Consider the following 23501-nt stretch of genomic DNA (forward strand, 5'->3'; position numbering starts at 1 on the left):
CAATCAGGAAGCATTGTGGTATCCTATAACATTGTTTTATCATGCAGTTTTTTTCCCAGTTCCAATGCCTTCAAGGATTCTTTGATGGCCCCAAGGATAGTTCATATTCTTACCTGGCATTCAGGGTCAGTGAGATTGTTGGCATTACCCCACCTATTGAGCCTCCCCTCATGCTACTCTGTCCATGCATTCAGGAAAACAAAATTACTCTCTGTCCCCCAAACATTCACTGTACTCTCCTATCTCTGTCTTGGGAATGTACTTCCTCTGCCTCTTCTTCTCTTGAATTCCTACCTACCCCATAAAGTCCAGTCTGGATAAACACCAGTGCCTACATGAAACCTTCCCCTTTTCCTCCACACCCCAGGCCTCACCTAGCACTGGGTTTTGTATATCTCTAACGAATATGTCATATAACATTATCTAATATGGTGATCTTTGTCTGTAATCTCCGCAAGAGCAAAATTGATGTCCTAATTAAACTTGTTTGTAGATTCCATGTCATCCTCAGTGCTTCTCTATAGCTCCCCGCTCATACCCAATCACTCTTGTTTATACTAACTGCACCACATCTCTTGAAACTGCTGCACTCTCTCTGTTCTCTCCAGTTTAGGCTCTGTTCCTCAAGGCTAGCCATATTTGTATCGATACCAGATTGGCTCAGACCTACTGTGGCTCAGAACTCTCAAGGTCAAGCAATAGATCAGCCTCAGTCTCCCCCAGTAGCAAATCATATGATCACAGATTTCAGGTTGGAAAGGGATCTTAAAGGTCATTAGAGTTCAACTCCATTTTACATATGGGGAAACCGAGTCCCAGAGGAGTAAATCGACTGCAGCCCTGAGTCACACAGGTGGTAAGTGTAGAATTTGAGCACTAGTCTTTCTAACCCCAAGACTTGTGCCCTAACTTCTACACCACACTGCCTAGGTCCTTTCCAGATTTCAAGCAACAATCCAGGGAATCCAAGAATCAAAGACCAGGAGTTGGTATATTCACGGGGTGTCATTTTAATGACAGAGTCTTGGATCCAGAGGAATGACTAAAATCTTATTGAATTAAACTGAATTTGTGGTCCAGTGTCTGGCAGGGGGAGGACCTGAGGTCTGCAGTTCGCAGATCTCCTCTTTCCATCTAGCTGCTCTCTATATGCTGCCATGCCTAGGGCCACTGACCATGTGGAGGCTGAGAGCTTTGCCAAACCTCCATCAGGAAGGTCACTCCTTCCTCCCGCTCGCTCTGCTGGCTGGCTGGCTCGCCCAACAGGGAGGGTAGCTTCCCTCCACTCAACCATGGAGTATCATTACCCTCAGTGGCGTCAGGGAGTTATCAGACCTTTGGATGAAGCACTGGGGAAATGTTTCCCTGCCTTTGCTTCATTGAACAAGGAGTCGGCCCAGAGGAGTGTGGCATCCCATTTGTATCCAAAAATCAGATTCAATTTCTTTAACGCTCGCTACAAATTCCTCTTCTGATATCACTTCTGCTGATGCCAGGGAACCACATACCCAGGGTGATCTGCCAGCAAGCAGGCACTTTGTGCAGTGCAAAAACTCAGCCCCTCCATTTTGTTTGGCTGCTCAAAGGGTCAATTCCTTATCAAAAGAGGTAAACATCCATTTCTGCTGGGTAGAAAATGCTGCACAAAATGTTCTCCCGAATGAAGTTGTGGGGGAAGACTATGGCACCCCATGCTAAAAGAATTGGAGAGGCATTGTGGGAGGTAGAAAGGGAATTCCTTTTGGAGGATCTGAGTTCAAGTTATAGCCCTGCTATTTGTTGCCTATGTTATGTTGGGAAATTCACCTCAACTTTTCTGGGCCTCAGTTTCCAAATCTGTAAAAAAAAAGAGTTGGATCAAATGACCTCTAGATTCCCCTTCAATTCTAAGTCAGATCTCATGACAGTGTGAAGGGAGGGCAGGGCCAGCCCACTGGACTGGAGCTCACCTGGGAGGGAACTGTTTAGCACGTAAGGGTAATTCATCTGCTAGCTTTCTTTTTGCTAACTAGGTATTTAATTCTATTTCTGTGCAGCTTTAGGACCACAGGTGCTATTACAGCCTGCTAACTTTCAGTGCCCTGGGATAAAGGCTCAGTTATTCCCACCCTCGTTAGGACTTTGACCTTGCATATTTAATATTAATTTGGTGCTACATGGGACCTTAAAGATTATCTAGACCAGGGGTTCTTAACTTGAGGTCAGTGAACCCAAGGGATCCGAGGAGATCCTGGAGAGGTTTCATGGGCTCCATGAATTCATTTACTATTTTGATAGCTTTATTTTGATTTCCTTTATAATTACATGTCTTATTTTATTCATTTAATAACATCATTCTGAGAAATAGTTCATGGACTTCACCTCATGTCAACCACACATACACACACACAAATTAAGAACCCCTGATCTTTATCTATTCCCCCCTACTCCATGCCCCCTTCATCTTTGTTCAGATGAGGAAAGAGACAGAAAGAAAAGTGCCTTGCTGTTGGTTAGATGGCTAGTTAACACCAGAGTGAGGATTAGGTCCCAGGCATCCTGACTCCTAGGTCAGTGCTCTGTTGGCTGATGGGTCAAGAAGACCTGGGATGTGATATAACCTGGTACAACCAGCCCTAATTTGACCTTCACTTGCCAACACAAGCTGAGATTTGTACTGGAGCTACTGGTTTCCTATGAGGATCAAAATTGACCACTACCCCTAGCCTCTTCCATTCCCTAATTATTCAAGGCATTTCAAGACCCATTCTCTTTTCAGGCTATCACCATCTTTTCTGCTCTCCAGGGTTGGCAAGTGGCTGAGAGTAATGGGACATTCTTCCCAGAGATATGAATGTGGAGAACATTCAAGGGCTGATTGAGTGAGTGGCAGGCAATACAAAAGCAGAGTGAGCTTGGGAGTCTGAGGGCCTATGTTTGGATCCTGGCTCTGTGTGATCAAATGCCTTCACTTCTCTGGGTCTTTTCTCATCTGTGAAATGTGAGGGTTAAAAGAGATTGACTGTAAAAGCTCTTTATGATATTTAGAGGCAGCTGGGTAGCTGCAGTAGACAGTGCTGGACCTGGAGTCAGGAAGACTTGAGTTCAAATCCAGTCTCCGACCCTTCGTAGGTGTGTGACTCTGGGCAAGTCACTCAACCTATGTTTGCCTCAATTTCTTCAACTGTGAAATGGAGAAAATAATAGCACTTCCACCCAGGCCTGTTGTGAGGATCAGATGAGATATCTGTAAAACTTAGGCACAGTACCTGGCACATGGTAAATGCTAAATAAATGCCCCTTCTTTTCGCATTACACAGAAGTCCATAAAAGATACAAAACAGTAGAAAGGGATGGCACCGAGGGAATGAATTGTTTCTTTTTTTTTTATATCTCCCATATCTTGCACATAGAAGATCCTTAATCAACAACTCTAAGTTGTTGAGTTGAATGTGTAGAATTAATTTCAACAAAGAGAAAGGTAGCATGGGATAACAGAGAGATGGAAGACTTGGGTTCATGTCCAGACTCTTATCCATACTAGCTGCATGATGATCGATTTTATGATTGTTTTTGTTGAGTCATTTTCAGTCATTTCCAATGCTCTGAGACTCCATTTGGGGTTTTCTCAGCAAAGATACTGGAGTGGTTTGCCATTTCCTTCTCTAACTCATTTTACAGATGAGGAAACTGAGGCAAACAGGGTTTAAGTGACTTGTCCAGAGTCATAAAGCTAGTAAATGTCTGGGACTGGATTTGAACTCATGAAGATGAGTCTTCTTGACTTATAGACAAGAAGTTTAAACTCTCATTTCCCCCAGGAAACTCACCAAAACCATGTTACAGAAAAATTGTCAGTCTGCATTGTTTCCACACTGGGAGTGCTAAAAATATAAAAAACCCCAAGGATTTTTTCCCCTTAGGAAGAGAAATATAAAATAGTCAATTTTACTTTATTTGCTGTTCCTAAGCTTAAAAACCTTAATCAATCCACATTAAAAATTCAAAAATTAGTTTTCAGTTCTATATTTTGACTAAGCAACATATTTGTGGTATGGGATTTGGAGGAAGATATAATGGGAGAAATTAAGAGGAAGGGCACTTAAAAGAAAGAAAAAGGGGGAGGGAGTTATGGAGAAGATATGGGGAGGGGAAGTGAATTCTAATTAACCTACCACTGTTCTCATCTTTTTAATTGCTCTGATCCTTACAGCTTTGGAGGTTTCCTTAGGCCAAGATGACCCCAGCAGCAGGCCACCACCCTGGAACTAATCTTTGGGGGCTTAATTGAGGTCTAGAAAAGATTCCCCACCCAGGTACAGCTCATATAAAGATTTATAAAAACAAAGCATTCTTTGGAAATTTATTGTTCTCCAAAGCATTCGTGGCCCAAGTTGGCTAGCAGTCACATCTATGTAATAGGGCTGGAAAGAGCATTTTCAGACTCTCCTACTTTTTGCCTCAATCCCATTTGACGCTTTGTTCCAGGCAGATTTATGCAACATTTGAATAGACTCTCGCATTCCATATGCTTCAATTTACACATTCCTTCTGGGGTCAAGGAGGGGAATGCCATGCATGCTAATAACTGGATTTTCTATGTGACCTTAAATGTCACAAGCTCTCTATTTGTAGCTCCTATGTGTTCTCAACCTTGCTTCTGAGATGATTTTTTTTTTCAAAACCGTAAAATATAGCTGACAATTAGACCTTGCTAGGCTGGGCTTTCATGAGATCACAAGTCTAGAAAGGGTATCTAGAGAGTGCCTTGTTCCATTCTCCACCTTGAGGTTGAGCCCACCTCAACCAGACTAGCAGATCTCCAGGAAATGAGTTTATTTGTCTGTAAAATGAAGGGGGGAGGGGCAGTGTTTGACTTATATCATCTCTCATTCTATGATTCATTGAGACTCTTTGGTAGAGTTTCCCTGAATTGAGGGCGGAATTCTTCTGTCTGAAAATGATGAAAAAATACAAATGAAATCTCTAAACTTTCTTTTTACAAAAAAAATCTTCTTACTAATTTTTGTAGATCACCTCCATTTCTGAATATATCTCTCCCTGCTCTCCCACCCCATGAACCATCTTTTGTAACGATGATTTAAAAAGAAAGAGACAAACATGCAGATCAGCAAACCAACCAACTGAAATCTCCATGCTTTCAAAGAAGGAGCATGATTTAGTGGGACAAGTGTTGGATTTGGAGTTAGAAGAGATCTGGGCTCATGCCAGAGTTTTGAGTTCATGCCGTTTGAGAATTGGATGGAAGAAATCAAAATGTTTAGCCTGGAGAAGGGAAGACCCAAGAGGATCAGGATAGCTATCTTCCAGTATTTGAAGGAAGATGGGATTAGATTTGCTCCATTTGGCCCCAGAAGGCAAAATTAGGATCAATGGGTGGAAACGGCAAAGATGGAAATACAGATTTGATGTAAGAAATCCTTGCTAACAATTAGCACTATCCTGAAGCCATAGGACCACCTAGGGAGGCAGTGGTTTCCCCCATATTTTATATCTTCAAGAAAGGACTGGTTGACCACTTGATATGGAAGTTGTGGAGAGAGAGAGAGAGAGAGAGAGAGAGAGAGAGAGAGAGAGAGAGAGAGAGAGAGAGAGAGAGAGAGAGAGAGAGAGAGAGATCAGATATGAAGACATGAGTTGGACTACTGGGCCACTAAGTTCTAAGATTCTCATCCTGGGTTCAGCTCTTGTCTTTGACCTTTTCTAACTGTGTGACAAGTCAATCAAGCTCTCTGAATCGCAGTTTTCTTAGCTGTAAAATGGACATGATAATATATGTAGCACCCTCCTTTCAATAATAAGGTTATTGGTGGTGGTGGTGGGGGTAATGCATGTTTCACCTGTGTCAAAGCCTGGTGGTGTGATTGGAGTGCTTGTTAGATAAGCCTCTCAACACTATATGTGGAGTAGAAGTCAGAGTTTGTTTTTTGTGTTTCTTGCTTTGAAAAAGTACACATATGGTTCTAGACGCTCTTTGGGGGAAAACCTGGAGAGAAAAGGTTTGAGAAGTCAGAGATATAAAACAACTGGCTCCTCAACATGTCTTTGGTTTCCAGCCTGTCTTCCAAGAGACTTTGGGCAATTTCCCCTTGGATGACTTTTGGCTGATCTAGGATCACTCTCTCCAGTATGAGTTCATGCACGTCACACTTATGAATGGCCAACGTTGGTACTCATACTTGGCCAGTACTCCTTGCTCCTGGGACCCCTCTGATTGGAGGTCTAGGTGCTGAGCTCCAACCCAAACCTGCATTTAAAGAAGAGTCTGGTCAGTCATCTCATTTCCCACCTGGCTCTACTACTTCACATTTTTTTTTTTATCATGTCCCAGCACAGGGTACCTTCCTCCCTTGCCCCCGTTTTTCAATTTCTTTTTGTGTATTGTCTTCCCCCATTAGAACGTAAGCTCCTTGGGAATGTAAGACAGCAAAGGCTCTCTTTATTTTCTTATTTGTAACTCCATGATGTAGCCCACTGCCTGGTACATAGTTGGCACTTGATAAATATGTACTGACTGGTATAGTATTATTTGTATAACCGCTAATTTTTGCTTGCTATTTGCCTAGATAAATGGACTTATTCACCCTTTGTGATGCTTTTTTATGTGGCTAGCATTTGGTGGGAAGGGGTCAAACCTTTGTTTATAAGCTGGGTACCCATTCCCCTTTAAGGGGAAGAAGCGACTTGAATCGTAAGGCAACTAGGCGACTCAGCGTAAAGAGCACTGGGGGTGGAGTCAGGAAGACTGGAGTTCAAATGTGTGTGACCCTGGGCAAGTCATTTGGTCCTGTTTGCCTCCGTTTCCTTATTTGTGAAATGGGGGCAATAACAGCACCTATGTCCCAGTATTGTAGCTAAAATCCTGCCTCCTACACGAAGCCATCTCCAACCCTGCTTAATTCCAATGTGTTCCCTCCATTAATTTTCCTATTACTTTGCTTTGTATATATTTATTTGCATGTGGTCACTCCCATTAGCTGGTAAGCTCCTTGAGGCCAGACACTGTCTTTTGCTTTTTTTGTGTCCCTAGGCTTAGCACAGTGCCTAGTACATATTCAGCACTATATAAATGCTAGCTATTATCATTATTATTATTAAAAATAATACCCCCTAGTCTAACGAGATTTGTGTGGGCAGATAGATACACTTCTAGACTTGTGCCCTTTCTTTGCAACCAGCTTTGTGGCCCCAAGTCTTTGACTCCTCTCCAGGCAGGAATCAAAGCTTTTCTTGGAGAAAGGTGGGTAATATTTCAGAGGAATTTGTTCATGCCTCCTTGAGAAAAGCATTTTAGATAACCCATGGGAACATAAACATAACCTTCATGGTAGACACACAAACCATACATATTGAAAGTTCTTTGCAAGCCTTAAAATGGCATCTAACTGATGGCTCTTAGTCTGGTTCTGAAAGCTCCATGAAACAGAGCTGCTCTGTTGATTTAGCATTTATTTCATAACCCAAGCAGCTCCCAGGCCTATGGTCAGCCCATTTGTCACCCTAGTGAAAACCTCCATGGGGTGGTGCCACCTCTTGCCAAGGCAGCCTGGTCAACATTTTTCTTCCTTCCCCTTAATCTACTTTTTGACCAGCACAGTCTGTCTACCTCTCTCTTAGTCACATCTGTCAAAACACGATTGTTCTTTCTCTTCCCAATGGCAGCTCCTCTCCATTTGTTATCCAAAAGTCAGAGCAGTCTTATGCTGACCACAGGGTTTATTGACTCTAGAAAGCTGAACTTGTAGCCAAGAGCGTCTCTCAGCTCCCTCTCTCAGGGCACAATACACCTTGGGAAACGTGGTGTGCCAACTGGTTTTGGTGCCAGCAGGAGGTCAGCAAAAGGAGCTGCCTTCATCAATCCCATAGCCATTGACAGCCCTGTGCTAGGGTCCTCACCCTTGAGAGAGGATCCCTAGAGCACTGTAATCTCTCCTCCTTGTAATGATGCCCTGGAGATGGAGAGAAGTAGCAAACTGACTAAGTCACAGGGAAAGAACAGGATGTATTGTTTTCCTGAGAGGAGCAACCATCCAGTCTGCTTTGTAATGTATCTGGCATCCTCAGCAAAATGAGCCATAGCCTCCAACTCTGCCTCAGTGCCTTCAATGAATTACCATCAACAATCAGAGCATGGTCATGGCAGGGTAGCAAGAGCAATGACTTGGAGATCAGAGAACTTGGGTTGGAATCCTACTTCCAATACTTATTATATGCATCATCTTGGTTAAGTCACTTCCCTGCCTTTAGTTTCCTTATGTGTAATATGAGGGTTTGAACTCAGTGGTCTCTGAGTTCCCTTCTAGCACCTTTAAGTTTGTGATTCTGTGATACCAAGACCCTATGAATCAGAATGTACATTATAGAGGACAAAAACTGATCAATGTCTTTGCCACATTGTTGAGTAGGGATTCTGGATCATTTTGGTGTCTTGGACCCTTTGGGTTTCTGGTGAACCCTCTGGATCCCTCTTCAGAATAATGCTTCTGATGTAGAAACTTTGACTCCACTGTCCTCCTCTGGGGTTGTATGCCCTGATCTTCCTTGTCACCAAAGTAAGATTCTATAGTCTGAGTTCTTTTGTGATGCTTACTCATCTTCCAAGCCAAACACTTGACTTTCTAACTCTTTGTTAAGGTAGGACTCTGCTTCCAGTGGGAGTGGGGTGGGGGTGGGTGTATTGTCTTAGGCTTCAGGGATTTTGTATCAGGTGCTTGATCACCCACTATCTGTGAACCCAGAGCTCTGGAAGCAGCTTCTATTGCTACTGCTGCCACCACCCCCACTGACCTAGAGCTGGGGCTGGACCTGTGAGACCCCACGCTCCTCTTTCACGCAGGTCTCACAGAGTTTTCCTCATTGACCTTTTTGGCATTTGTGGGTTGAAAAGTCTAGAAATGGCCACAGCTAACAATGATTCAGTCCCTGAGGCCTGCTCCAGGGTCTGTGCTGGTGCAGCCCACACTGGACTGTGCTCCATTCCCTGCCAGGTCTGAAAGACCCTTCCTGTCAACTTTCCAGGTTGTCTTAAGCTGGGAATTTGTTTCACTCTGACATTTTGTGGGTTCTGTAACTCTAGGCTTTGTTTAGAATAATTTTTAAAGGTATTTGGAGGTCTTTGGGGGAGAGCTCAGGGAATTCCCTGCTTTTACTCCACCATCTTGACTACACCCCCAGAATAATGTTTTTAATTGTATAAAATAAAATACATAGCATGATGAAGGAAACCAATTATGTTGAAATAACAATGCAATATTTTCTATCTAAGCTCATGGATCTCCTGAAATCTTTCTATAGGCTCTTTCGGAGTCCATGGACCCCACATTAAGAACTCCTGTATTAGCCTTACTAAGACTGTGCTTGTCTTTCCATATCTGGCACATTTCTGCTACTTTGGTCACTGAATTAGCCAAGATGCTTCTAGAAGGTTGTTCTGTCTGAGCCTTACTCGCATGGCGGAGTCAGTGGAGAACATGGTAGACTTGACCATGATCATGAAGGCACATCAGGACAGGAAAGAGGAAGGAAAATCAGACAGCTTTGCTGAAAGCTCTGGGGAGACAGGTGGAGTACAACCAGTTCCCCAGCAGTCCCTGTATTCTCCCTCCTTTGCTGATCCCAACTTGTTGGCCTGAATCTTGGCTTGTTCAAATGATTTTCCCTTTGCTTTTGGCCCTCTGAAGCAACCCTCATATACTAGCTTGACTTGAATATTTGATTTACACTCTCTTGGATCCAGATTTGGACCCTGCATCTCCCCTCAGGAAAGGACTGCTACTCCCTAGATGAGAAGTTTTCCTTAATTACTCACAGATATTGAGTGCCCCCCACCCTCTCATCTCAAGCTAGGATACAACAGCTTCCATCTCCATGGGTGTCTTCTTGAGCTACAATGTCTTGGACCAAAGGACTGATTTCATTTCCTATTCTGGAATATCCCATGCATCACCCTTTAAGGGGGGAAAAAAGAACATCTCTATATGTCAGTGTACTATAATGGAATGACAGCTAGAAAGAATGTTACAAATTGGATTCCAATTCTCATCTCCAACATTTATTAAGCATCGCAATCTGGAGCAAATCACTTAAACTTGCTCATTCTCAATTTATTCACCTGCCAAATGGGAAAGGTAATTCTTACCAACTTTACAGGATTGTTGTAGGGACAGCTCTTAGTAAACCTTAAAACACTATAGAAGTATGGGTTGTGGATAGTAAAAATTATAGTCATGTCAACTACCAGACTATCTCTTGCATGAGGATGAGCACAACCAGATTTACAATTTAAAAAACATTTTGAGAGGATACTGAGTGAAAGTATGGTAACTAGGTTATTTAGTTTAGTTTAGTCATTTAGTTATTACTAAATAGTAATTATTTCTCTTTTACCCAGGAACCCTGAGAGTCTTCCCCTCCTACTTTGATTTTTTTTTTTTTGATTAAAGGGGCCATCCCTTGAATACCTTAAAGAAGCCCTTTCATTGAATGGCTGTATCTCACTCAAAGTGAGAACGTGATAAGACCTTAGCCTGAAAAGGTCAGGGTCTCCCATTGCATCCTGGACCATCTCCAGTTGTCCTGATGAATATCAGGTCATTGGACCCAGAGAGCTCAAAATAAAGTGAGGTTGATGACCTTGCACAGTCCTCCCTCAGTCAAATCAAAGTCAACTGCAAGTCATGTCATCATCTTGATGTTATGGTCCTCTTGGAGAATGAAAGACAAACAAATAACAACAATTTTAACTAAGAATGATGGTGTAATAAATCACTTCATTCAATTTACCATGGTATAAGTAGGCATTATGGATTGGCACTGTGCTACACTGTGGGGATGTGAAGACAGAAGTAAAACAGTCATAGAGCAGGAAGGGACCTTATAGATCACTGAGTTGAACTTCCCCCTTTTTACAGGTAAGGAAATTGAGACCCAGAAATGGTCCATAGTCACACAGCTAGTATGGATTTGAGGCAGGATTCGAACTCAGGTCTTTTTGACTCAAGGTCCAGAACTCTAGCCACCACACCATACTGATCCCAACGAGTTTACTTTCTACTGGTGGAAGAGGGAAAGAATGACATGTACACAGATAAATGAAACACACACACACACACACACACACACACACACACACACTAATACCAGCATAAGCAAGAAAGTACTATCAACTGGGATGGAAGGGCTGGGAAATTCTCCCTAGCCTCAAGAAGAGGTCAGTCACATCATTTAGGGATCATTACAAGGATGTAATTAAAAGTATGTAATTGTTAGTAATGAAAAGGATATATAGGCATAGGCACATCTCAGAGATAGTGCAGTTCAGTTCCAGACCACCTCAATAAAGTGAATCACATGAATTTTTTGGTTTCTCAGTGCATATAAGAGTTATGTTGACAGCGTACTGTAGTCTATTAAGTGTACAATATTATTAGGTCCAAAAAATGTACATACCTTAATTTAAAAATACTTCATTGTTAAAAATACTAACCATCATCTGAGCCTTCAGCAAGTTGCAATGTGATGGAAGGTCTTGCCTCCATGTTGATGACTGCTGACTGATCAGGGTGGTGGGTGCCGAAGGTTAGGATGGCTGCGGAAATTTCTTAAAGTAAGACAGCAATGAAATTTGCCTTATTGATTGATTCTTCGCTTGAATACCTAGAGGCCATTGTAAGGTTATTAACTGGCCTAGTTTCACTATTTTTGTGTCTCAGGGAATAGGAAGGCCCAAGGAGAGTGAGAAGGAGATGGGGAATGACAGGCCAGTGGAACAATCAGAAGATGCACATTTATCAAATAAATTCACTGTGTTATCTGAGTGTGGTTCGTGGTTCCCCAAAACATTTCCAATAGTAACATCAAAAATCTCTGATCACAGATCACCACAACAGAAATAATAATGAAAACGTTTGAAATATTGTGAGAATTACCAAAATGTGACGTAGAGACATGATGTGAGCACGTGCTGTTGGAAAACTGGTGCTCATCGATTTGCTTGATGCAAGGTTGCCTCTTAAATTTGAAAATTTGTAAAAAATGCAATATCTGTGAAGCATAATAAAATGAGGTATAGCTGTATTTAAAACTAAAGGACATAATAAAAAGAAAACAATAATGGTAAGAGTTCACATTCATAACGGGTTTTAAGATGTTCAAAATCCCTTTCTCAAGACACAGAATGAGATGGGGAGCAGACACAGAATTCAATTAGACAATTCAGTCCAATAAACATGAGGTGACTACTATTTGAAAAGCAGTTGCTGGGAGTTGGGATTGGGGAGATACTGAGTTTAGATAAAGCAGAGCCCCTGTCCTCGTGACATTTACAACCTGAGTGGGGATGGGGGTAAGGCAGAAAGATGAACAACGCCATAGTAGCTCAAGATAAGCTTGAGTGTGGCTCAAAGCCACATACTATGTAAGATCTGGCGGGGAAAGTCATTACCAACTTAGAAGGATCAGTAACAGCTTCATGGAATGGGTGACACTTGAGCTGAGATTTTAGAGGGGAAGAAGGAAAAAGGCCAATCCGGATATAGAGAATAGCATGCATAAAGAGGAACACGCACATTTGTGGAACAGACTAGTAAAGTCCCAGCCTGGGCAGGGACAGTATCAGGAAATAAGTCTGTAATGGAAGAGCGGTGCCAGACTGAACCTTGAATGCTAGACTTTTAACATTATCCTCTAGGCAATAGGGAGCATAGGAGTGACTTAGTCAGGTCTAAGAGGTGTTAATGAATGTGTTGCTAATGAGAGCAGGATATTTTCTGGAATCCAGTCAGGGAGATACCTATCTTGAATGCACCTGAAGTCTAACAAGATTAAGTCATAATCTAGTGATGATTACACATTCACCTTGAAATAATTTTATCAGAATTGAAAGAAGTGGGGCAAATGGAGTTCAGAGGAGAACCAAAGAAGATTTTTGTCAGATTTCAGCACTGTACAGTGGAGAGAGACATCCGATGGTGGATGTTGATATCCAGCTACTAGAAAAGTGGTCTCCAAAATGGAATAGGATTCAGTTTTGGAGCCCTACTACAGTCTGAATGAATTTTCATTGAGCAGTATCCAGCTCTCTTGATAGCGATTTCAGGTAGCTTTCAATTTAACTAATTACAATTTCCAGCTACAAGAGAATTTCAGAAGGGGAACAAAATCTAAAGAAGAAAAACTATAGAGATGTCCCTGGAGTGAAGAGACAACATCCTCCCCTTCTGTTCCTGCTTCTCTGATATTCTCTTATCTTAGCACCCTAGAAAAAGGCAGACACATTGAATTCTCCCAGGATACAGTTGAGATTCTTTTGTAAAGAACCTGTCATTTTTTGTATAAAATCCTCAAACCTCATGTACTGTAATAACCACAGAACCAGCATGGGATTGTAAGGGACTGCAAGGGACTTTAGAACATAAAATGTTATAGTTGTAAGAGACCTTAGAACACACAACATGGAATGTTAAAACTGGAAGAAACCTTAGAATATTGAACTTGGAATGTTGGCCCAGCAAAGGACTTTAGAATGTAGAACATAAAGCATGTATTACTGGGTCTTTGACTGAATTCAGTCTTCACAGAACAAGTCCCCTTAATGAAAAGAATTTGTTATGTAAAACCTGGACTCAGTCAAAAGGCTACACCCAAGGACTTAGAAGGCCAATGTGGGCTTGAGGCTGCAGATTCCCCAACCCTGATCTAGACCATAGACACAGTGTAGTACAGTACAAAGATCTCTGGCTTTGAAGCTATGAGAGAGAAGTTCAAATCCTGATTCCAACCTTTATTAGCTATATTAGCATGGACAAATTATAAAACCTCTGTAAGCCTCAATTTTCTTACCTGTAAAATTGGAATGATAACAGGCAAGGGATGATAACAGGGGTGGCTTTGCAATGAATCAAGAGTATCTCCTCTGCAGACCCTGCTCTGACCATCCTCATGTACTTCCACTGGAGAACGTAAATATATTGATGTTTCATTCTGAACTTTACAAACATCAAATAAAATGAACGTTTCTATATACAAATAGAACAGGAGGAGAAGATCGCACGTGAAACCATGAATCTTCATTATAGGCAACTTGCTTTTCCTCTTAAGCACATAATTAACTCAATATGTAACTTTCAAAGCTGTCCTGATTGTCTTGTGTTTTTTTTTTCCTGCTCTTCCATCTGGTCTCTCTGTGCATTAAAAACAATGCTTCGATGACTCTCTTTTCTTCCTTGCTTTTCAACCCTATCACTAATTCCCCCATTCCTCTTACTCCCTCCCCCATACAAATTGAAAAAAAACCAGAGAAAAGGAAAAAAAAATACCTTGCAACAAATATGAATACTTAAAAAAGCCAATCCCCACAATGACATGTCTAAAAATGTGTCATTCTGCAGGGTAAACATATTTACTTTTCCTAGCATATAGCAGGGAAAGCAGAGTGTCCACTTCAGCGCGTGATATCCTCAAACCACTTACCTCACAGGGCCTGTTATGATGATCAGTTGAGATACTTCATAGAAAAAGAGCTTTGCAAGACTTTGAGCATTATATAAACACCAGTTCTTATTTATAGGCATTTTTCATCCATTTGATTTTTCCTGTTTAGATGGTTAGACCAAGCTCTTCTAGATGGTTGTAGACCTCACTGATGAAGTTCTGTCATACTCTGGGGCTTCACACAAAGAGTATAATGTTCTCTGCAAACAGGATCTTGCTGCTCAATTTTTAATTTATCTGAAAAATTGGAAGACACAAAATGATTACTGAGAAGCGTGATTTTATGGAGATGCTATTATTAATTTTTTAAAAAAGATGATCAAGAACATATCCATAATGATGGGCCCATGTGTCCATTTTCTTGTCTCTGTATAATCTTAATGAGATTGATCCCTATATATATCAAAGATATGTTTAGTTTTAAAAAAAATCAAAAGGGAGCAATCAGGAAATGTGTTTGCAAACACATTTCTAGAGACTGAATCTTCCTCATGTCTTTTCCCCAATTACCTTGCATGAATTTTATATATGCCTATAGGTGTAGCAAGTAAACTCCTTGAGGACAGGGACAACTTGGCTTTTGGCTTTGTAGATGCTTTATCTAAAACTGCCTGGCACATAGTAGACTTTTAATAAATGTTTGTTGATTGATTCATTGCCTGAATGACCTCCATCTGCTGCTCTGCCTAGGTTCAACTCCAAGGAATGAGATGCTCCTCTCCCAGGATTGGCCATTATTTCTAAACTCATCACCATGCTGCTAACTCAAGTCTTGATTGACACAGTCTCCTTTGCCCTCTGATTGGAGGGCAGGAGGAAGGAGCACCAAACTCCTCCCAATGCCTTTCTTTATTGAGGACAGAAACTGGGCTCAACTCACTCCACTTTGCATCTGCTGCTCTGTCTGGTACCTACTCCATGGAACAAGATACCCCTATGTGTATTCTCCCTACTTTCCTGCATCCTTTTGAATGTTGTCTCCCTCTCCTTAGAGAGTAAGGTCCTTGAGGGCAAGGACTTTCTTTTTATTTATTGTATCCCTAGCGCTTAGCACAGTTCCTGGCACAGGGGAGGTGATTAATAAACGTTTATTGTTCTGTATTGAAAGCTGTAGAGAAGACAAGATTTTTTTAAAATTAACCTTTTTGAGCAAAGTGCAGCCTCAAAGACTATCCTTTAATGAGGCATCTAAGAGATTTCTTGATAAATATGTTTAATTCTTTTTTCTTGCATGTCTGACTCATCTTGACTCCATTTGGCGTTTTCTTGGCAAAGATACTGGAGTGATTTGACCATTTCCATCTCTAGCTCATTTTACAGATGAGGAAACTGAGGCAAACAGGTTAAGTAACTTGCCCAGGGTCACATAGCTAGTGTCTGAGGCCAGATTTGAACTCAGAAAAATGAGTCTTCTTGATTTCAGGCTAGCATGCTATCTACTGCCCCACCTCGCTGCCCTTCTTGATAAATGCGATCACACAATAAGTTAGCTAAATGATCCTCTGTCGAGTATCAAATAGGGTGATTCAAACTCGCCCAAAGTGTCTGCTACCCTCAGACAGGCATTGACTTGACCGTGATTGTACAACTAACATGTCAGAGGTAAGACTTCAAACCAGGTATACTTGTCTTCCAGGAGAGTTCCCCCTCCCCTGGGCCTTATCAACTAGCATTTTATCAAGTGCTTAAAATGCTCCGGACACTATATTGGGCCCTGGGGCACAAAGGAAAAATACAGCTGTCCTTGCTTTCTGGGAATTTACCTTTTCTTATCACATTAGTCGCACAAACCCTAAAATCTAATATTTTGATCCTGAAAAAGAAAAGGTAACTGACTAAAGAAGGGAGATTGTGTGCCTGGTCCTATAAAGTTTGGCTTTCACAAAGAGGAATACTTTCTTGATTAGGTCTGCACAGGCAGTAGAGATCGGCTGCTGGCAGCTGCTTAGGAGTTTTGTGTGCAATCATTAGAATTATCATCATGTTGATCTTTGTCAGAGATAAAGGAAAAGAGTGACCAACAAGTCTTTCAGAGGCCAGCTCTGAATTTTCCCAAAACTTATAAATATGATATTGATGATACATGTTGTTTTCCTGAAGCGTTCAAGCAGGCAAAAATATTGCAGCTCTTCCAAGCTCTGATTTTTTCTGAATGAGACATCTGACCCCTATCTCCCAGTATCCATCTAAGGGGAAGTCTGAGGTCAAGTTTCAGGGTGTTTCCTTTGCACTTGTCCTGGTGGTAGCTATCGCTTTATCTTAAGGAGAACTTATTTCTTTGATAAATATGAGGAATGCAGAGAAGCATAGAAAGACTTAACTGAACTGATGCAAAGTGAAGTAAGTAGACAAAAAAATAATATGAACTATGGCTACAACAATTGTCTGAAGGAGAGAAACAATGTAAATGGGCAACAGTTAACAACAGAAAACAACGTAAATGGAAAGAGCCATACCATGTAACAACTGAAAATGAATGTTTTAAAATGACAACGAACAAGCTTTGCCCCAAAGAAGAAATATAATAATATACCCCTTTTCCTCTTTTACCTATTGAAGAGATTCACGGGTATGGAACATTACATATCATGTCATATACATGTCAGGGTTTTTCAATATATTGATTTTGTTGATTTCTTTTCCTTCTTCCTTTTTTTTTCTTTTTCAGACCATTCATTGTTACGTAAGATGCCTCTATGGAGGCAAGAAGGAAGGGAAAGCATACAGGTGAAAATGTAGGTGGTGCAAAAACAAAAGATATTAATAAAAGCTTATTTTCTTAAAAAAAGACTATTTTTCCTTTGCACAGAACTGAAATGTCATCCTCATTTCTATCTCTTTTACCTCCACCACTAAGGGGGTAGAATGAAAGGAAAGGAGATAGATGATTTCTGTCTTCTTTTCTAATTTCAAAGTTCTGTGATTCATTGGTCCTATGCCTGGATCAGCTTAGCCAAGGAAGAAACCCCTGACCCAAGAAACATATCACTTAGTCTGGGCAGAGACTAACCTGTATTTGTATGTGTGTGTGTGTGTGTGTGTGTGTGTGTGTGTGTGTGTGTGTGTACATATATATGTATATATACACACTTATACATCTACATACATGTAGGTTTTATATATTATATAATTATAATTTTATTGTAATTATATAAGAAAATAGTTATGTATACATATATGTATATACATACACATGTATTAATATATTATCCTGTGTGAGAAAACTCTTTTCTGCCAATGCAGGTCAACCCCTTCGAAGATACTTATAATCTTAGAGAATTGCCTAGAGCACTGAGAGGTTAAGGTACTTGTCCAAAGTCACGTAGCCAGTATTTTTCAGAAATGAGGATTTTGAGTCCTGGTTCAAAATTCCTGGTTTTGAGACCAACTCTCTATCCATTCCATCATACCACCTCTCAGTTATTTATATATAACATTTATATGGAGAAATATGTGTATTTTTATCACCCTCATTTTGTAATCACTCTCCCCTAAATTCCTTTGCTCCTTCGTTGGAACCGTTTCTTGTAACAAAGAAGAATAATTAAGCAAAGCAAAGTACGTCTTTGGTCATGGCTGACAAAGTATGCCTCATTCCAGACCTGATCTCAAACTCGAGGCAGGAGGCACGCTCCACTGTGACATTTCCGAGGAAGTGACATTTGGTCAGTGCATGATGCAGGATTCTAATGCTTTAACTGCTTGTTTCCCTTTTCCAATGTGTGCATTTTCCAATTCGTTCTAAGTTCTTACTTAATATGCCGCTAAAGAAATTGCATCATTTTTTGATGAGTTTCTGAGGCCCTGGTTTTCATTTGGTTTTAAAGGAACAAAAATTCGGTCTGACATCAAAAAGGATGTCAGCTGTTTTGTCTTTTTTTTTTCTTTTCCAGGCCCTTCTATATGGTTGGTTACTGTTGTTTAATAATCATGGGGTCACTCAAAGTGCTTTTGTTCTAGGGACCTTTCAAGGCAAGCCAAGGCGGCCGTTTCGAGAACTTCTCTTGTTTGTAGACAAAAATACATTAAAACAACCAAGGGAGCTATTACTCTTCTGGATAATTATTTTCAATGTCTTGTTGGACATGTATGAAATGCCTTTCAGGCCCTTGGGAGACAAATTAGAAGAAATGCTTTGTTTTGCCTGAAATCTTGGAACTTGATCTCTGTTCCATTTCTGTTCAGTTTGGGTGTTGCGTAACACCCCTCCCAAAGATGCTGCCTCATTTTGGCTGACTCAAGGGATACAGACAGGGCACATGAGCAATGCCTTTGTGGATCGTGGAATTTCTTTTGGGTCAGTTGCTTTTATTCCAATGCAGCCCCAGCTAACTTCTATGTGGTTTGAATTCGACCTTTTGGTCCATTCAGGTAAGCTGGTTCAAATGCTTCTCCCAGCGAGCATCAGGCCCATCTCTCTTGGACTCATTTTTTCATCCCCAGCCTTCCAGTCTTTCTCTTCAACAACCACAGAGATCTGGGTAGGGAGCAGAGAGAGTTGACAGGACCAATCGAATCTATCTAACAAGCATTTATTAATGAGCCAGGTAGCCATATGGTAGTGGATAGAGAGTTGGTCTTGGAGTGAGCAAGACCTGAATACAAGTACTGCCTTTGATACATATGGACTCTGAGACCATGGAGAGGTCACTTGAACTGTCAGGGCCATAAGCAACTCTTTAAGTTGAAGACAAATCCCAAACTGGTGGAGGAAGATTTCACACAAGGAATTCCCTATGCTTATGAAATCACAGGTTTGGACTCCACCCCACACCTCAATTATGAAAAGCACTGGAATATGAAGAGAAAAAATCCCATAAAAATTTCTGCCCCTCTAGGAACTTACATTCATGTTAGTTGGTGGAAAGAGTGATGGAGTCAAGTTTGAATCCTGTCCCAGTTACTTCCCACCTTTGTGACCTTGGATATGTCCCTTCAGCTCTCTAGGCTGCAGTTTCCTCATCTATAAAAGGAGAGGGTTGTTTTATATGTATGAGAAAGTCCCTTCTCATTCAAACATCCATGGTTGTTGATCATCTCCTAGTTAGTATAAATAATTAATTTTCAATAATATCTTCCCCCCCCCATTATTCCCTCTATGAAGCACATAGGTGATTGCTTATTTTTAAGAACATTGAGAGTGATGTAGCAGAAAGAGTGCCAGCTTTGGGGGTCAGGAACCAGGTTCAAATTCTGCTTCTGACAGTTACTAGATGTGTTATTGGGCAAGTCAACAACTTCTCAGAATCTGAGTTTCCTTATCTGTGAAATGAGGACAATAATACTGACGTCTTCTCCCTCCCTCATGATGTGTCACTTGCTAGTTGTGAGCCAAAATGAGTAAAATGTCCACACTCAAAGGTCGAGATGTCACCACTCAGGATTCGCTCCAAGAAAGCCACTGATAATAAAGAAAGAAAATACAAGGAGTTCTAAAGTCTTCGAGGGGTTTTAAGCTTTAGCAAAACTTTTTGTCATAGCAAAGAAACTGCAAGCAAAATACATGCGAATTAACTGGGGAGGTGACTAAGTAAATTGTGGTACATGACTGTAATGAAATATTACTCTGCTGTAAGAAATGATGTATGTGATAAGCACAGAGAAGCATGGAAAGACTTTTATGAACTGATGCAAGATAAAGTAAGCAAAGCCAAGAAAACAATGGATACAGTGACTACAATAATGTAAATGAAAAAGCAACAACCATAAAATATCGGAAAAGAATGTTGCAAAATTATAAAGATATGTGTGTATGTACACGCACACACAATTACAAAGCTTGACTCCCAATCAAGTCAACAAGCATTTATTAAACAGCTACCACGTGCCAGGCAATGTGTTCTACTCTGAGAATATAACAGAAGGAAAAGAAATCCTAGCTTTCAAGTGGCTTATGGTCTAATGGGGAGACAGAATGTAAAGAACTATGTGCAAAGAAGATATAGATGGGTCACACTGGAGAGAATCACAGAGGAAAGGCACTAAGGAAGATTGGGAAGGCTTCTTGCAGAAAATGAAACTTTAAATGAAACTTCAAGGAAGTCAAGGAATCTAAGGAACCTAGGAAGTGAAGATGAGGACGACAGAGTTTGAGGCATGGAGGACAGACAGTAAAAGTGTCTCTGAGTCAAGATGGAGGGTCTTGTTCAAGGGACAATATGGAGATCCAGTGTCACTAGATTGAAAAATGGAGGGGAGTAAGGTGTAAGAAGAGTGGAAGGGTACAACGAGGACAAGTTATAAAGGGTTTTGAACACTAAACAGAGGGTTTTATATTTGGTCCTGGAGGTGATGGGTATCACTGCAGTTTATTGAATAGCACGGTAATACAGTCAGACATGTGCTTCAGGAAAACTGAGGATGGACTAGAGTGGGGAGACATTTTGGCAGGGAAAACCATTCAACAGTTTATTGCAATAGTTGGGGAATGAAGTCTAAACCAGGATGGTGGCTGTGCCAGGAGGTACATGTGAAAGAAATTATAAAGATAGAAATGGCTGGGCTTGGTAACTGATTGGATATGGAAGGAGTGAGGATGAGGGGCTGAGGATGGTGAGTAGGTGGAGAGCCCCAGTGACTGAGAGAATGGTGGTGCCCCTAATTGCTATAGGAAAGTTGTTTAGGAGGGAAACATAATGAGTGCAGCCTCAACGCAGAGGAGAAAACACCTCTCACTCCTTTGTACCCAGTCTGTCAATAAGCATTTATTAAGTACCTCCTGTATGCCAGTCACTATACTAAGTGCTGGGGATACAAAGAAAGGTAATAGATAACCCCTGCTTTCAAGGATTTCAAAGTCCAATGGGGAAGACAATCTATGTACAAAAATCTATGGACAAACTATATACAAGATAAATGGTAATTAATCAGCATTAAGGTGGATCAGGAAAGGCTTCTTGAAGAAGGTAGGGTTTTAGCTGGGACTTGAAGAAAGCTAGAGAAGTCAGGAGGCAGAGATGAGAAGGGGGAGAATTCCAGGCATGGGGGACAGCCAGAGAAAATGCCTGGAGTCTGGAGGTGATATAATGTATGTATTGTTAGATTTCCTTCCCACCCCCACCCCCCGATATAGAGATCAATTTTGATGATTTTTCTCTTCCTCTTTTTTCTTTTTCTTTTCCTTCTTTTTTTTCTTCCCATCTTCCTTCCCTTTTCCCATCTTTCTTCCTTTTTCTCTTTCTTCCTCTCTTTTTCTTCCTTCTTTCCTCTCTCTCTCTCTCTCTCTCTCTCTCTCTCTCTCTCTCTCTCTCTCTCTCTCTCTCTCTCTTTCTTTCTCACTCTCTCTAGTCCTTCTCTCTCTCTTTCCTAAAGGATGGTTCTCCAGGAAGGGGTAGAGGGAAGGATTCAGGAGAAATCTAAGCAACGTAAAAACAAAAGCTGACCATAAAATTTATTTTTTTTAAAAAAGTGCTTTGTAAGCTGTAAAACTTATGGGTAAACACTGGTAGCTGATTGCTCTGAGGCTTGATTTCTAGTCTTGTTTCTGTTTCATTACTAGGTATCTGACCTTAGGCAAGTGAGAGAACTCTCCTGTGGCCTTCCTTTTCTCATTAGTAAAACAATGACCTTGAATGTTTCTTCTGGCTCTAAAGGTGAATGAATTGGAACTATAAGAGTCTATCTATAGTCACCCTCTCTCTCTCACTCCAACCCAGGGAAGTCTACTGAAGGTTCCCAGTACAACTCCCAAACAGAATGGCGGTCCATCCGACTTGTACAGCTTGAATGTCTTTCTGTTTTGAAGTAAATTAATTCCTATGAGTGGAAGTGTTAAAGTAGGGATCAGAAGACCATCTGTTGAGAGTAACTGTGGAGCAGATTCATGACTGAGTATTAGGAAAGATGAGATGACCTCTGAAGTCCCTTACAAACCAGAGAGTCTACGGTTCTTTAATGCTACCAATATCACCCAACATCACCCAACTTAGACTTACCATTGTAGGAGCTCATCTGAGTCACTTCACCTCTGAAGAAGCCTTCCTTTATGTAGTAGACAGTCTTGGCGCTAGGCTCCTGCACATTCAAATCTGAAATCCTTGAATGAGATAGAAAGAAAATTATGCTGTCTCAGGCTGAAAACAGGTCAAACGATCCCTGATTTAGAACTTGGAAGGAACTTAGAGGTCTTTTGGTCCAATGGTCTTAGTTCACAGATGAGAAAACTGAATCCCTATGTAGAAATGAGCAAAGCTAGGAAATGAACTTAGGTTCTCTGGTTCCACACTTAGGTCTTTTTCCATTATACTATTCTGTAAGCTATATTTGGTTTGACCTATGTGTTTACTTGGGACAGGTAGGTGGCTGAATAGATAGAGCACTGGATCCTGAGTTCAAGTCTGACCTCAGACACTTATTAGTAGTGTGACCCTGAACAAGTCACTTCCTCCTGTTTGCCTCAGTTTCCTTATCTGTAAAATGAGCTGGAGAAGGAAATGGCATATCATTCCAGTATCTTTGCCAAGAAAACCCCAAATGAGGTCACAAAGAGTCAGACACAACTGCAATGACTGAAGGACAACAAAGGTGTTACTAGAAGGGTCAAGTTAAATTTGGGAAATTAGGGAGAATGGAATAGAGGCACTTAGTGAGAGGCATTTAAGAGTCTCTTCTAACAAGAATTATTTAAAGAATCTCAATTTTGTCTGAATGTGGGAAGCTAGGCTTTGCTGACACCATTTCTCGAAAATGGCCACAATGATAGTTTTCTTTTAAAAAATATGCCTTTCTTTTTTAAAAAATATTTTTTCCCATTAATAAGCATTTCTTTCCTCTCTCTACCATAAATACTCCTCTCTCCACTGGAAAAAGAAAAAGAAAATTTTTGTGACATAAAAGCATGGTGAGGTTAAAAACAAATTCCCACATTAGCCATGCCCCAAAATCTGTGTCGTTATACATCTTGAGTCCATCACATCTCTATGAGAAGATGCTTCATCATTGGTCCTCTGGAATCACAGGATCACAAGGATGCTCAGACAAACAACCCTGAAAGCTTCAGAACTTTGAATCCG

The 23501-nt window shown here is 41.0% G+C and overlaps 1 long non-coding RNA gene across 4 annotated transcripts in view; it reads right to left on the reverse strand.

Annotated features, from left to right (window-relative positions):
* Positions 1-4328: 4328 nt before the first annotated feature.
* LOC140510507 (uncharacterized) overlaps positions 4329-23501 on the reverse strand; it is a 40007-nt gene continuing 20834 nt past the window's right edge. Inside the window, exons 2-7 of one of the 4 annotated variants that reach the window (XR_011969257.1) lie at positions 22425-22525; positions 19337-19453; positions 14470-14727; positions 13840-13949; positions 11486-11599; positions 10030-10703 (exon numbers count right to left, since the gene is read on the reverse strand). This is a non-coding gene — a long non-coding RNA (uncharacterized lncRNA). Of the gene's footprint in view, positions 6248-10029; positions 10704-11485; positions 11600-13839; positions 13950-14469; positions 14728-19336; positions 19454-22424; positions 22526-23501 lie in introns of those variants that run through there. The other 3 variants (XR_011969256.1, XR_011969258.1, XR_011969259.1) reach the window with 3 other exon arrangements.

This window comes from Notamacropus eugenii, chromosome 6 (genome assembly GCF_028372415.1).
Source record: "Notamacropus eugenii isolate mMacEug1 chromosome 6, mMacEug1.pri_v2, whole genome shotgun sequence".
Taxonomy (NCBI): Eukaryota; Metazoa; Chordata; class Mammalia; order Diprotodontia; family Macropodidae; genus Notamacropus; species Notamacropus eugenii.